This window comes from Corylus avellana, chromosome ca9, assembly GCF_901000735.1.
Source record: "Corylus avellana chromosome ca9, CavTom2PMs-1.0".
Classification (NCBI taxonomy): domain Eukaryota; kingdom Viridiplantae; phylum Streptophyta; class Magnoliopsida; order Fagales; family Betulaceae; genus Corylus; species Corylus avellana.
The window spans coordinates 22,275,711-22,289,104 of record NC_081549.1 but is presented as its reverse complement, the minus strand read 5'-3'; positions in this window follow the sequence as shown (position 1 = coordinate 22,289,104).

Below are 13,394 nucleotides of genomic sequence, written 5' to 3'. Positions count from 1 at the left end.
TAACAATCACAAAGTAAAAGTGCTTTGATTATTGTCGGCCTGTGTTGGAGAAGTAATTATTATTACTTGAATAAGGAATATCACTCCCTTTTCGCTTTCCACTAAAATAAATTAACTGTAGCATCCTGAAAGCACTATGTATATCACATTTTCTTTTTGTTCATCTTTAGTAGACATAAGCACATTGCAAAATCATCGTTTTCTATCAACTTAAGTTTTTAGGATAACTGATGAATAACATGGTATCAAAACAAAAGTTCTGAGTTCGAACTTTTTGTCTCCTTCATTCACATCGCATTTCAATTAAAAATTTTACATATTGAGACTCATTTAGTAAGGGACAGTTTAAGCCCACACGTAAATGAGAGTTTTAAAATATAAAATGCTAAAACATTTGGTGATTTGTTACAATGCTCACCAAATATGAAAAAAAAAAAAATTTTAAAAAAACTCTTACATTCCTCTCCTCGAAAAGAAAGAATAAAGAAATAATTGAAAATGAATATATAAATGAAATAGTAATCATAAAAATAATAATAATAATAAAAGTGAAGAGCTAAAATTAAGAGTAAATTTGCTGATCCAAATGTAACCACCTGATTAGCTAAACTCAAATCATTTGGGTAAATATCATACTGGTTGCGTGCCTCCTTTAAAAGCATTCATTAATTATCCACGAGATGTACTTAAAGGAGCCGTCTACCAGCTGTTGACGAGAATGAAAGAGAAAGCCGAAGAAAAAATGGTTTAACTGCAGAAGTAGCTTCTACTAACATCATGACAGGAAGCTTCGAGTGGATGAATGAGAGAAGAAATTACACGCAGATTAGAAAGCGAAGTGTTGTGTGCCAGTGGCTTTTTATCGTTGTCATTACTGGAACGTGGAAGAGAGGGGATGGTGAAAAGGATGGAATAGAGACATATGAGAGAGTAATATCTATTGTCTCCTCGGTGGTGGTACCCAATTACCTATTATGATCATCCATCTTGCTCCCTTTTCCCTGAAAACATGCTTCTTTTGATACATATATCTCTCTTATCTCATTCACTCTATACAAGAATGATAGCAGGCTGAAAAATAGGAAGAAAGAGAGTTTACCTTGTCTCCTGTGAAAAAATCACCTGTAAGAAAAATAAACGGTGGATATGGGATGATCGGGGAAGAACCCTAGTTACCTTTTCACTTGACTGGAATCAAATTAAACTTAATTCAATGTGATACTACTGCTGTTAGGATTTCAGGCCATATTCAATGAAGAGGAAAGCTTTTTAAGTACTATTTTTCAATTAAATAATTAGGGAAAAATCTACTTTACCTTCCTGAAGTTTCAGGAGTTTTTCAATTTGAACCCCAAAGTTTAAAAAGTGACAATATACCCCCCAATGTTTTAAAAATTTTCAATTTAAACCTTCCGTTAATAATTTCCGTTAAATTGGACGGAAATCTCTAAAATTACATAATTACCCTCATGTTTTTTTTTTAAAAATTTACGTTCAATTTAAGGAAATTGTAACAGAATGTTTAAATTGAAAATTTTTGAAACATTGGAGGGATACGTTACCACTTTTTAAACTTTTGGGTTCAAATTGAAAAACCCCAGAAACTTCAGGGGGGTAAAGTGGATTTTTCCCAAATAATTAATATATTTATGGGTTGAAGATTAAGAGACAATGTTGAAGCAAAATTAACTCAGAAATGCTAATTAATATACATAATATATATAATGTTAACGAAAACTAGCGATTGAGATGGTAAAATAAAAATTTATTCTTAGCCAAGAATCAATATATAGGGGAATTCGCAAAATTCACCTCAATAATGGGTTTCTTTCAGAATTCTATTAGGACTCACTATAATCATTTAATTTCATGCTCAGGTTTCTCTCTCTCTCTCTCTATATATATATATATATATATATATATATATAATCTCGGTAAATATAAATTTCATACAAGTTAAAAGAACAAATTAAAATGATGAAATATATAGTCATTAACAAAGTAAAACTCAAACCATTCTAGATTCCTCCTTCAACCTTTCTGGCTCCGTACCCTTCCTGATATCAATGTCACATTCACTTCAGTTGCTCAAATACCGTAAACATTTCATGTAAAAGAGATAGTTAAGTTATAGCCGAGATGGTGAGGTTTTACCAGTATTTATCATCACCCCTTTCAAGAGCATTGAATTTATGCAGACAAGAAAAAAAAAAAAAAAAAAAAAACTGCAGAGAGAGAGAAAAGAAAACACAAGGGTTTCAATAATCGAATGAAGAAAGAATATGAAAATATATCATATTTCTTGAATATATATATATATACACGCAATAGGCAAGTAATATTATGATTCAGACAACCAAAGCACAAATCTAATTATATGCATAATTGGTAGGAAAGTATAATACAAATACTAAGTGACTGAAAACAGCATTCTTTATGCATTTGGAGAGAGAGAGAGAGAGAGAGAGAGAGAGAATATCAAATCAAACTTTTTACTGTTAAATGGTCAATTAACCCTTCATCATTCTCAAAAGGTTGGGGTTCTTTGATGATGACACTGATATAAATCATATAATTACTATGGCAGTCAATGGTTATCCACTGTGACCTCCGTGCTTTACATCTTTTCTTCTTCTTTCTCCATATAATTATAGTGTATGTATATATATAATTACTGTTCATAGTATCTTCTAAATGCTTTACCAAAAAAAACAAAAAAGAAAGAAAAATCTTGAAATGAATATATGACTGCAGATTTGACACTACTACTAAAACTATATCAAATGATCATAACTCACCCGGAACATGGAGCTTCTGAAATTGAATCGATTCAGCAAATCCCTGAGGTTAATGATTTCATTTCTGGGATATATAGTCATGAGCTTCTTCTTGGTTCTTCACTCCAGCAAACATATATATAAATATAGATATATAAGATGCAGTGGTCATGATGGGGAAGACGGGCACATGAAGAACTAACTCAAAACCTTGTTAAACTCTCATATTAGTTAATTCACTCCGGCAAGAAATGTGTATATGAAAGTGTGAATAGTTGGCATATCAGTTAGTAATGCACGTGCCCTGCTTCTCCATCTTGCTCAACACACACCTTTCCTTGTACAACAACAACGAGCAAGTTCCCCCGCGAGCAAGAAGATAGAGAGATATATGCAGTGAGAGAGGAGGGAGAGGGGGGGTGGGTGTCTTAATTAAAATGGTGGATTTGAGACACCCATCTGCAAATTTCTGTCCTCTTTGCCCACCCATTTATAACCAAAGAGGCAAATGAGATGTGTTTCAAGGTGGGTATGGCGCAAGAAATGAAGGGCTTAGTTGGGTGTGGACCCCATGAGTTTTCAACCCAAACAGCTTGTCACTACTACTAGCTATGGGACATTAGGTCCACACCTCCATTACTTTGCCCACTAAATTACAACTATACCCTATCATTCAAATTAGGGACGAAAATTATTTTTTTCTTTTTTAAAAAATAAAAATAAAAACAATTTATGAGTAATAAGGAGAAAAAACATAGAAATGTGATCTAGAGAAAGCAATAAATAAAATAAATAAAAAATCCAAGCTAGACCAAAATAGTGGGGGCCTTTCCCACTATCAATGAGAAGGAAAAGGCGCATTTGAGAGGGGGGGAGGGAGAATGCTATCAACGTGGCTTTTGGAGGCGGCACGCTTTATGTAGTAAACGCAGAAGTTGACACTTCCGTGAATTTTTTGACCTTCATAATGAGAGAAGTTCATAATGGAGAGAATGGTGTTTGAGATGATTATGAAGATATTCCAATTAGAGGTCAAATCCATGCAAAGGTGGGATATGGGGGAGAAATTTTTGAGGTTACCAAGGAGATCTTCTCTAAGGAGGAGCCTTTGAGATGGTCTCAAAACCAAGGATGAAAAGGAAATTAAATGAGATAAGTAGGAGTCTCCTTTCCGGAGGACCTGTTAATAGGAATGGAGGAGGAGGATGAGATACACTCCTTGATCTAGGATATCCAAGTGGCATGAAAGCCAAGTTTTTCCATAATGTTGAGAACAAAACGTCAATCCACACGACAGAAGGCTTTCTCGATCAATGTTGACCTTTACTTCCATTAAGCCTCCATTAATGGAGTTATCCTAGATGGTTTTTCCCGGGATACAAGCATATTGGTTTGGACCAATATCTTGGAGGATGGCTTAATTTGAGGCGATTGGCGAGGATCTTTATGATTAGGGTGTACAAAAAAAGTGAAAGGTTATTAACCACCTAATAACTGCTTTTGTTGGTGATTGGAAAAAATCGCTAACTGCCTATAGCGGTGTGGTTAGTGATTTTAGAACAAGTAAAGCATTAATTAATTGGTTAAATTTACCTTTTATTAATATTTTAGAACAAGTAATAATTAGTTTAACAAGATAATTTATAAACCAAAAATAATTAAAAATAAGATCCTTCCGAATTTAATCCCTCAAATAAACTATATATGAAATTCTTCTTCGAGGTCAAAGAGGTCCTCACAATTAGCTTATTATAAAGGCAGTGAGATGGGGTACGGTGGGGGTGAATTTTCAGATCATCCCATTTACATTAATGATTCATTAACTCAGGTGAAAAAAAAAAGAGGGAAATTAAAAGGGCAATAGTACGTACTATATCCTACCATCTTCTTTACTACATGGTATTTTCATTCATGATCATGCGTCAGGTGTAAAATATTAATGTAGACCCAGCAATAATATTCCTTGACCTCTCACCCTCGTAATTAGCATGCTCATTTGGAACCTTTCTGGAGCTCAAGGGCTCTTGTTCATACTTCAATGCGAGAAAAAAAGAGGAAAAGTTGTCATTGTCATCATTGTGGTACATAAAAAAGTAGGTCTCAGTATTAGATCTGAGCTATGTCTCCATTAAATCTCTATAGCTGCCATATTTATTGAGCTGATGAGCATCTTAATGCCATGCAGGATGATATGGCTAATTAATTAAGTCTCTTTACATTAATTTAAAAAACATTGGCAAGATTTCTGTATGTGTATATGTTATCATGGGCATCTTGCTTAAATTCTTTTAGTTGATTCTCTCGAGCAAACTGGTTTGTTTTTTTCAATTTTCTCAAGGAAAAACTGATTTGATTTCCAAGTGACATGTGGAATATCCATTAGATTTATAATTAATTGTTGTGAAAGTGATGAAGGAACAACTGAGGGGAAAAGTTTTGTTGATTAACATCACAACCACTGAGAAATGGACAGGTTGTAGCCCTACGACTATGGGCCTGTACTTGACAGGATATTGTGGTGTCCATATTCATGGATGGTTGCTCGCCACAGATCATGCATATTAACGTCGTGTCTTAATCAGAAATGTTGTTCTCTGAAGTTTTACGACAAATCTATTAATTCTAACACGTACGATGAATGAAGGAGAAGATGATCGATCATGAAGATGAAGATGAAGATGAAGATGAAGAGGAAGAAGATGTACGAGTTTTATATGAAGCTCTACCTGTCAACCATGTTGTGTAGTTCAAAGGTACTGTAATGATCAAGAAAAACTAGCTAGAAGAAAGTTTAATCTTTAGAAAATCGGAAAAAGGCAAAGTGAAATCAGTCTACAATCTGCATACGCATACAAGCATTGATGAGACCGATTCGATAGTACTACCAATATATTCCAGAAGCTTAACCGATAAGAAATAATTAATTTAATCATATAATTAATATTATATATTATTTTCATGTATAGTTTTAAAATTTTTTTTAATAAGTGAGACTAAACACGTAAAACATTAATTGAAATCACAGGAAATAAGTAACGGAGACAAGATTCAAATTCAGAAGCATTCATATCTAACTCAACAAAATTTTTTCTCTATTTTAGCTATACACTTTTTCAAAGCACCTACATCCGGCTCTTTATTTGAGCCATCATTTTTCCCTATTCCATTTAAATAATCATTTTCAAGAATTTTTGTACTATTAATTCTTTGAGATAATAGAGAATCTTAGAGATTTTTTAATCGCTTTTTCATATTTAGTGAGTTAACAGTATTTTCGAAATTTGGTGAGCACCGTAACAACTCATTTTATTGAACTAGATGTAGTTCATTTTGGTCCTATTTTAACATCTTGCCCAGCTCAAATATTTGAGTTATTTTGCCTAACCCAATGAGAATGCTCTTCTGGTACATGTTACTATAAAAACATACTACATTTTTCCGAAGGCACTCACAAAAGTTGGGAGTAATTTTACAGTTTGAATTATGTCCCCAGGCATATTAAATCAGTCTATGTAACTTGTTAATTACACCAACGTCTAGTCAATGGAAAATGGATTAGTAACAGCAATTAGAGTTAGTTGGATTGGATGATTCATAATATTAGTGCAGCAAATGAAGGCCATCGGGGAGCAGTGGGGTGGCTGGGGTTTTGTGGCTCCAGCAACTTTTTCTTTTAGCTTTTGATTCTTTCCCTTTCTTGTTGTTGAAGAGGGGTGAATGTGTGGGGTTCAAGAATTTCATCATGATTGTACTGATTGTCGTTTTTACTAGACCCACTTCCTCTGGATTGACTCCCTGGTCTCTTTCCAAGTCCACTTCCCTTTGTGGAGGTCATAGATGCTTCTCATGTCTATGAAACAATACACGGAGAGAGCAAAAGAATCTTTTTCTTTTTTTCATCCTTTCAATCACATATTTTGTTTTTTCTAACAAAAACAAAAAGGGAATACTCTAGAGTATAAGACCCATATTTTATATATATATATATATACAAAGCAACTTATTCATGTTACTGTTGTGAGTGCACTTGTGAATGTTATGTCCCACATTGAGAAAATATAAAATAAAAGAGTATTTAATATACCTAAATGGACCTTAGCCCATTAGCTTAGGCTTTTGGGCTAGAGTTGTGTTCAATTATGTATATTAATGTACTCTTAGTAAAAACTTCATAATCACTTTATCTCTCAACAGTTACGCGTTCCTTTTTTTTGTTTATCTATATGATTTAACGTGTTAGGTTAACGAAATGTTTTTTTTTGTTAACGAATGGTAGTTTGAAGAACAATCTGCAAATTAGTAGTAGTTGTCAAGAATTAATCAACTTATGTAATATGTGGGGAGTGACAAAATGCTTCAATCGAAGGATCGGTCGATGAATGTGCAACTCATTCAAATGGTCATAGGTCGACAGAATGTCGGCTGTTATGGTTTATTTTCACGCCCTTTTGCTTATTTTTAAAGGTATTTTTGTCTTATTATGTTATTAGAGTAGAGTATTTTAAAGGCATGATTTGCTTTATATTACTTTGAATATAAGTTTAATTAGCCTTTGTCTTTCAAGAAAAGAGTTTTCTTCTTACTCGTCGATCGATCTATTGAGTGGTAAGCTTACTAGTGTTGATTTTCTTTAGCCTGTATTTCTTATGTGGTGAGTTTTGGTTTTGATATGCTTTTTTTGTTCGTAATTGCTCATCGTTTTCTTTTCAACAATTTGGTCCTACTCTCTCATTTCTCTTGGTAAAATTTTACTGTAAGAGAATAATGATAAAAGGACAAAAAAAGAAAACCTTGATATATTCCTTATAACTATTCAGGATCGAATAAAAAGATAATTACATGCATATTACATCATTAAAAAAAAAAAAAAAATCATAATTTCACTCTTTTTGCATAGTCAATGACCTATCACTATCTCAACCTAATTAAATCATTATACAAATTTACCTTGGTGATTTATTTTATTGTATTTTACCTTGGTGATTTTATGATGAGTGCCAACAGTCAACACGTACCCCATTTATATTGAGCTGACTTATTTCTATTTCGATGTATAGAAAGCAATAATGCATGTGTCGGCATTGGTGAGAAGATGCATGATCAGTACTGAGGCAGACATGTAGCAAGATTACATAGAGTTTGGGACAACCTATATATATATATATATAAGTTGTGCCAAAGCCGGCAGATAAAGCCTACTTAATTAGCAAAGTTTTTCGAAAAAAACGAAAATTAAAAAATGGATTATATCTGAAAATTTATTTGGATAATTTAAAATTATTTCTAAATAACAAAAAAAAAATTGAAAATTGTTTAATTTTTCAACAAAAAAAAAAGTTGAGCCTATTTGGTGCTGGCCTCCGTCGCCACCCCCTTCACCATAGGAGGGGGAGGGTCCCTCTTTGCAAAGGTAGAAGATGCACATGTATATGCACCTTCACGTAGGGGTGGGTACCAACTCTGACAGAGTTAGAATAATAGAAAAGCTCTATCTTCTGTCACTGCGAAAATGGGAACATTTGACGGACGCCACCTTCGACAGAGGTAATTATTTTCGAGCTGGCCCCAACTCCAAAAAATGGGTTGGAATTGGGCCAAGCTTGATCAGATTTAATTTGTTCTAGGCTTTTTTCTGGTCTTTCATGGGTAGCTTCGTGATTTTAATTAATTAACAACCCAAAATTCTTTTGAACAACTCGAAAATTCCGGTTTTTTAATTAACAACCCTACATCGATCCACAAAAGGAAGTGCGCGCAGCTAGCCTCCTCCATTCCATGGAGGTAATTAGAACATTCTTATATATATAAAAGTGGGAATTTTTTTAAAATGTGTTTTATGTTTTGTTTTGGAAACATTAATATCGACAACTAGTTTGATTAACTATTGTCTTAATCTTAGACTACTTATAGACAACTATTATCTGAAAAATACTTTTTAGGGAAAATTATAGTTTACTCCCCAGTTGACAGTGTTTTTCAATTTGAACACCAAAGTTTCAATTTTTGCAATCCACCCTCCAAAGTTTCAAATTTTTGTAATTTGACCAATTGTATCCAAAACTTCTCATATTGCCCCTAATTTTTATTTTTCATAAAAAAATAAAAATAAAAAATTCGGGGTGGTTGTAGCCACCCTTTGCCCATCTGGCCATTTTTGCACCCCCAAATTTATTTATTTTTTTTATCATAAAAATAAAAATAAAAATCAGGGGCAATATGGAAATTTTGGGATAATATTGGCCGAATTGAAAAAAGAAAAAAAAAATTGGAACTTTGTGGGGGTGGATTGCAAAAATTGAAACTTTGATGTTCGAATTGAAAAATGCTGTCAACTTTGAGGAGGTAAACTGTATTTTTCCTACTTTTTAATATTTGAAAAGTAAAAATTATTTTATAAAAGTTTTTCAACCACAAAAAAAAAAAAAAAAAAAAAGGTTCGCCCTTTTCGATCTGCTATGGGAAGAGAGAGGGGAAGAGATGGACGGACACCATGCTGTGAGTGGACATCCATTGTCTTTTAAAAGGATTTTGGAAATCTTTAGCAGCCTATAAGATCTCAACAAAAACTAACACCTAACCTAGAGCAATGCATGGTCCACGAAAAAAGCCACAAGTAATCAGTTAGATCCAAGAACAAAACACGTGCATTTATGTGCCTCTCCATTTCTAGGTCCCCCATTTGTTGTCGTGTTTTTAAGTTTTACCATATTATTAATTTCACCACGAGTTTCTGCTACAATATACCGCGAATATATATACACCTTGTCTTAAACCTTAAGTCCATGGTAGAGTAAGAATCATTGATGAGACATAGTATTGGACGTACTATGTGAGAATTACATAAAGATTGATGTTAAGAACATAAAAAACAAAATACATATATTATGGCTCTTGTCAAGAGCTCTAGGCCTACATACATTTTAACTTTGACCAAATTGGGGCACGATATGTGACGAGACAGATAATGGAGCTTATATATTTCAGGGTTTAGATTAGATTTAGGTGTCTAATAATAATATATATCACATTATTTTTAAAAATTGCAGTATACAATAAGACGGATAACGATATTTCCTATTTTAGGATTTAAATTATATTTTACTACATAGTAAATATGTTGTCACGTTATTTAAATTTGGAACATGAAATGCAATAAAACAAAACAAAATATATTTTGTGCCATCGTGCACGTACACCATAAAGTGTAATAAAACAAAATTTGGATCATGAAATGAATCCTCTTCATTTCACTTGATTATACTCCATGGTAAGACTAGATAATGATTATATGACCATTAGCGAAAGTGAATGCTAGTTATCAACAATAATATTATAATGATACGACATTTTGTATACCATTAAATATCAAAATAATTGAATCATAAAATGAATTACAAAATTTGAATCATGATATGAATCCTCTTCATTTCACTTGATTATATTCCATAGTAAGACTAGATAATGATTATATGACCATTAACGAAAGTGAATGCTAGTTATCAACAATAATATTATAATGATACGACATTTTATATACTATTAAATGTCAAAATAATTGAATCGTAAAATAAATTTTTCTCGTTTCACTTGAAATAAAGAAGATCTTATTCCGTAGCAAGATTAGGTAATGATTATATTGACCACTAGCGAAAGTACACACCGGGTCATCAACAGTAATATATATCATGGCAAAACCCCATAGAAAATTGGCGAAGATTGCCACTATACACATTAATTAGATTAATTAAGCACATTATAATAATTAATTTGGTCCAACCATGTTGTTTACTTTATGGCTGGATGGGTATTGTTGTCATATGCAGATGAATATGTCGGATGCGGCCCATTGACCTGGCATTCCACTCCACTGAGGGAGTGAAAGGGATGTGAGTAGAAGAAGACAATTCTAAGCAAATAAAAATAATAATTAAAATATGGAAAGCCATAAAAAGAAAAGATACGTTTTGGAGTGTCTTTTGGGATTACCAATTGACATCACATTCAAAAGCAAATTATTATTAAATTAAAAAAAAAAAAGAAAAAATTGTAAGTTGAAATTATTATATTAAGTAAGAAGTGAAAAGGGTTTATATCAAGTTAGTGGCTACTGAGGTGGTTTTCAGGAAAAGGGAGAGACCAGCATGGGAGTAGGTAAAGGTGCCATTAGACACATTCTAGTGTAATGGCCATATCACTTACAACCACAAAAATCCAACTGTGGAGTGGAGGCAACCCATAATCAAATTAATGACTTAATTTAATTAAACGTGTTTATATAATTATAAGGCCGGCGCTTTTACGTGACGGTTTGCGTACTTATGTGTCAAAACAACAGTGAATCAGTGACCATCATAGTGGAGTTAAAATACTTGTTAAGTACACACATGTAAATATAAAAAAGATTGAATTAAATAATTGAACTCAAACTCAAGCTTAATTTTTTTTTTAGTGATTAATATCCTGGCAATCTGTCATATTATATTATCTTCTCACTCCTACAAGAAAGGCTTGCGAAGATTGTTCAGGCGGCCAAAAAGAAAAAGAAAAAGCGAAAACCCAAATTAACCCCTATCAACTTTGCTAGGGGTTGATAGGGGTAAACACCAAAAAGGGAAAAAATAGTGAAAAGATAAGGACAAAAAAAGAAGAAAATCTGAAAAAGAACACAGAAAAGGAGGAAAAGAGGTGGATTGATGGTCGATTGTCAGAGAAAAAAAGTTACAATGAATAAAAGGGTAGAAAGGTAATTTTGGGTGAATTTCCATAGGAAAATGGTAAAAAAAAAAAAAAAAAAAAATTAAAAAACTAAAAAGAAGTTAAAAAAAAAAAAAAGGAAAGGTAGTGGGTTGCAGGCTAGCAGCTAAAGTTTTTGTTTTTTAATCTTCTTTGCATAAAGAAGAGGAACATGAATAAATTAATAATAAAGCAGTGTGAAATGGAGTTTCCTTTTAAAATAGGGCTTTCAATGTACGAAGAAAGCCTTTTTAATTTTTGAAATAGTTTAATCGGTTAGAAATTATGTCTCATGAATCAAAAGTTACTAGTTCAAATTTTTTTTTCTTTAGAGATGAAATTTACCGTCCCTAAAACCCTAGCCAAAAAAAAAAAAAAAAAGAAGGATAATAACTAGTATCGTCATTGTAGGGAATAGTGTTCACAAATTTTGTGGGGTTAATTTTTGGGGAGGTATTTTGTCTCAGTCTCTTGTGGAATAAATATATTGGTTGAACAAGCATTGTCATGGCATCGTCATGCTGGCACATGTAATTGACAAGGCCCTGAAATCCATTACTTTTTCCCCCTATTTTCAGGTATGCTGTTGATTAGGTACAGTGAGATTAATCGAATCTGCAGCACTAAATAAAGCGCATCAAGAAGGTGAATGACAAGCATTATTTTTTAATCTTGTCTAATCAAGGAGAAAAGAAGAGGCAAGAAAGATTAGTACCTTTGATGTTCTTTTTCTTGTCTTGCTCTCATGGGTCCTATGACTTCTAGTCAAATTATGTAATACATGACCTCACAAGTCATGACTCTCACCTGCTTTGTAACAATTAGTCGTGTTAATGTTGGAGCTGTTTTTCTTGATTGACCAAATTTGTCACTCTTGGGACAGATACACCTCTTTAGACGGCCAACATGATAAGGATCTTTTGTTATTGTGCCGTGTGAGTTTCATAAAAATTTGAATGGTTTAAGAAAAAGGTTACAAATCCAACTTTTTCGGACAATCTAAAATGTGGACAAATCTGCTCTAAACAAGGCCTACTAACAAAAGATTTCATTCTCAGCCTTTAACATCACACATTTCAACCATACAGTTTGATAATGATAGTTTATCAATCTAATTTCATCCACGCACCCACAAAAAGGTTATCTTTGCTTTGAAGATAGAGATTAATTTCGTGGACAATACGTATTATGGGTTAAAGGTTCGACGAGACTATAGTAGTGTAATTGGTAATATGAAATATCGTAAGTCTACTAGAGGCTCACGAAAGCTTGTTGGCTCACGGCTCTATTAGGGCCCTTTATCTCTCGACAGGTACCAAGCACCTTGCCAACACGAGCCCCTCAAGCGCCCCATTGGATGATGATTGATGGACCTCCAGCAGAGGGACTACCCCTCATATAACTTCATTAACTAGTTGCACCCTAACCGACAGTATTCTAATCAACGGTTGCACACATGAAAAATTTGATATTTAAGGAAAAACATTCCCCCTTTAGCAACCTTGCCTATTTCGGATTTGGTACCCTAGAAAAGAAGGATTGGCCATATAAGGAAGGGGATCAATAAGGTAGACTCAAAAGGATATATTACACAACCATCCACCATCTTCTATACCAATTACCATACCCTTGACCTCCGATAACTCTCATATCTGGTTTACTTGTTTTATACATGGCAGTCCTACGAAGAAGAAAAAAAAATACACCTTAAGTTAGAGGTACACACTTTTTTTCTTCTCATCTTCTCAAACCTCTTCATCTAGATTTACCTTATTGACTTAAATATCAGAGTGTTTACCGCCAACAACCCTTGATAAATCATTCATATCTATCTTTTATTTGTTCCTACAGATGTCTTTGGCCCAATTGAAGCGATGCAGTCAA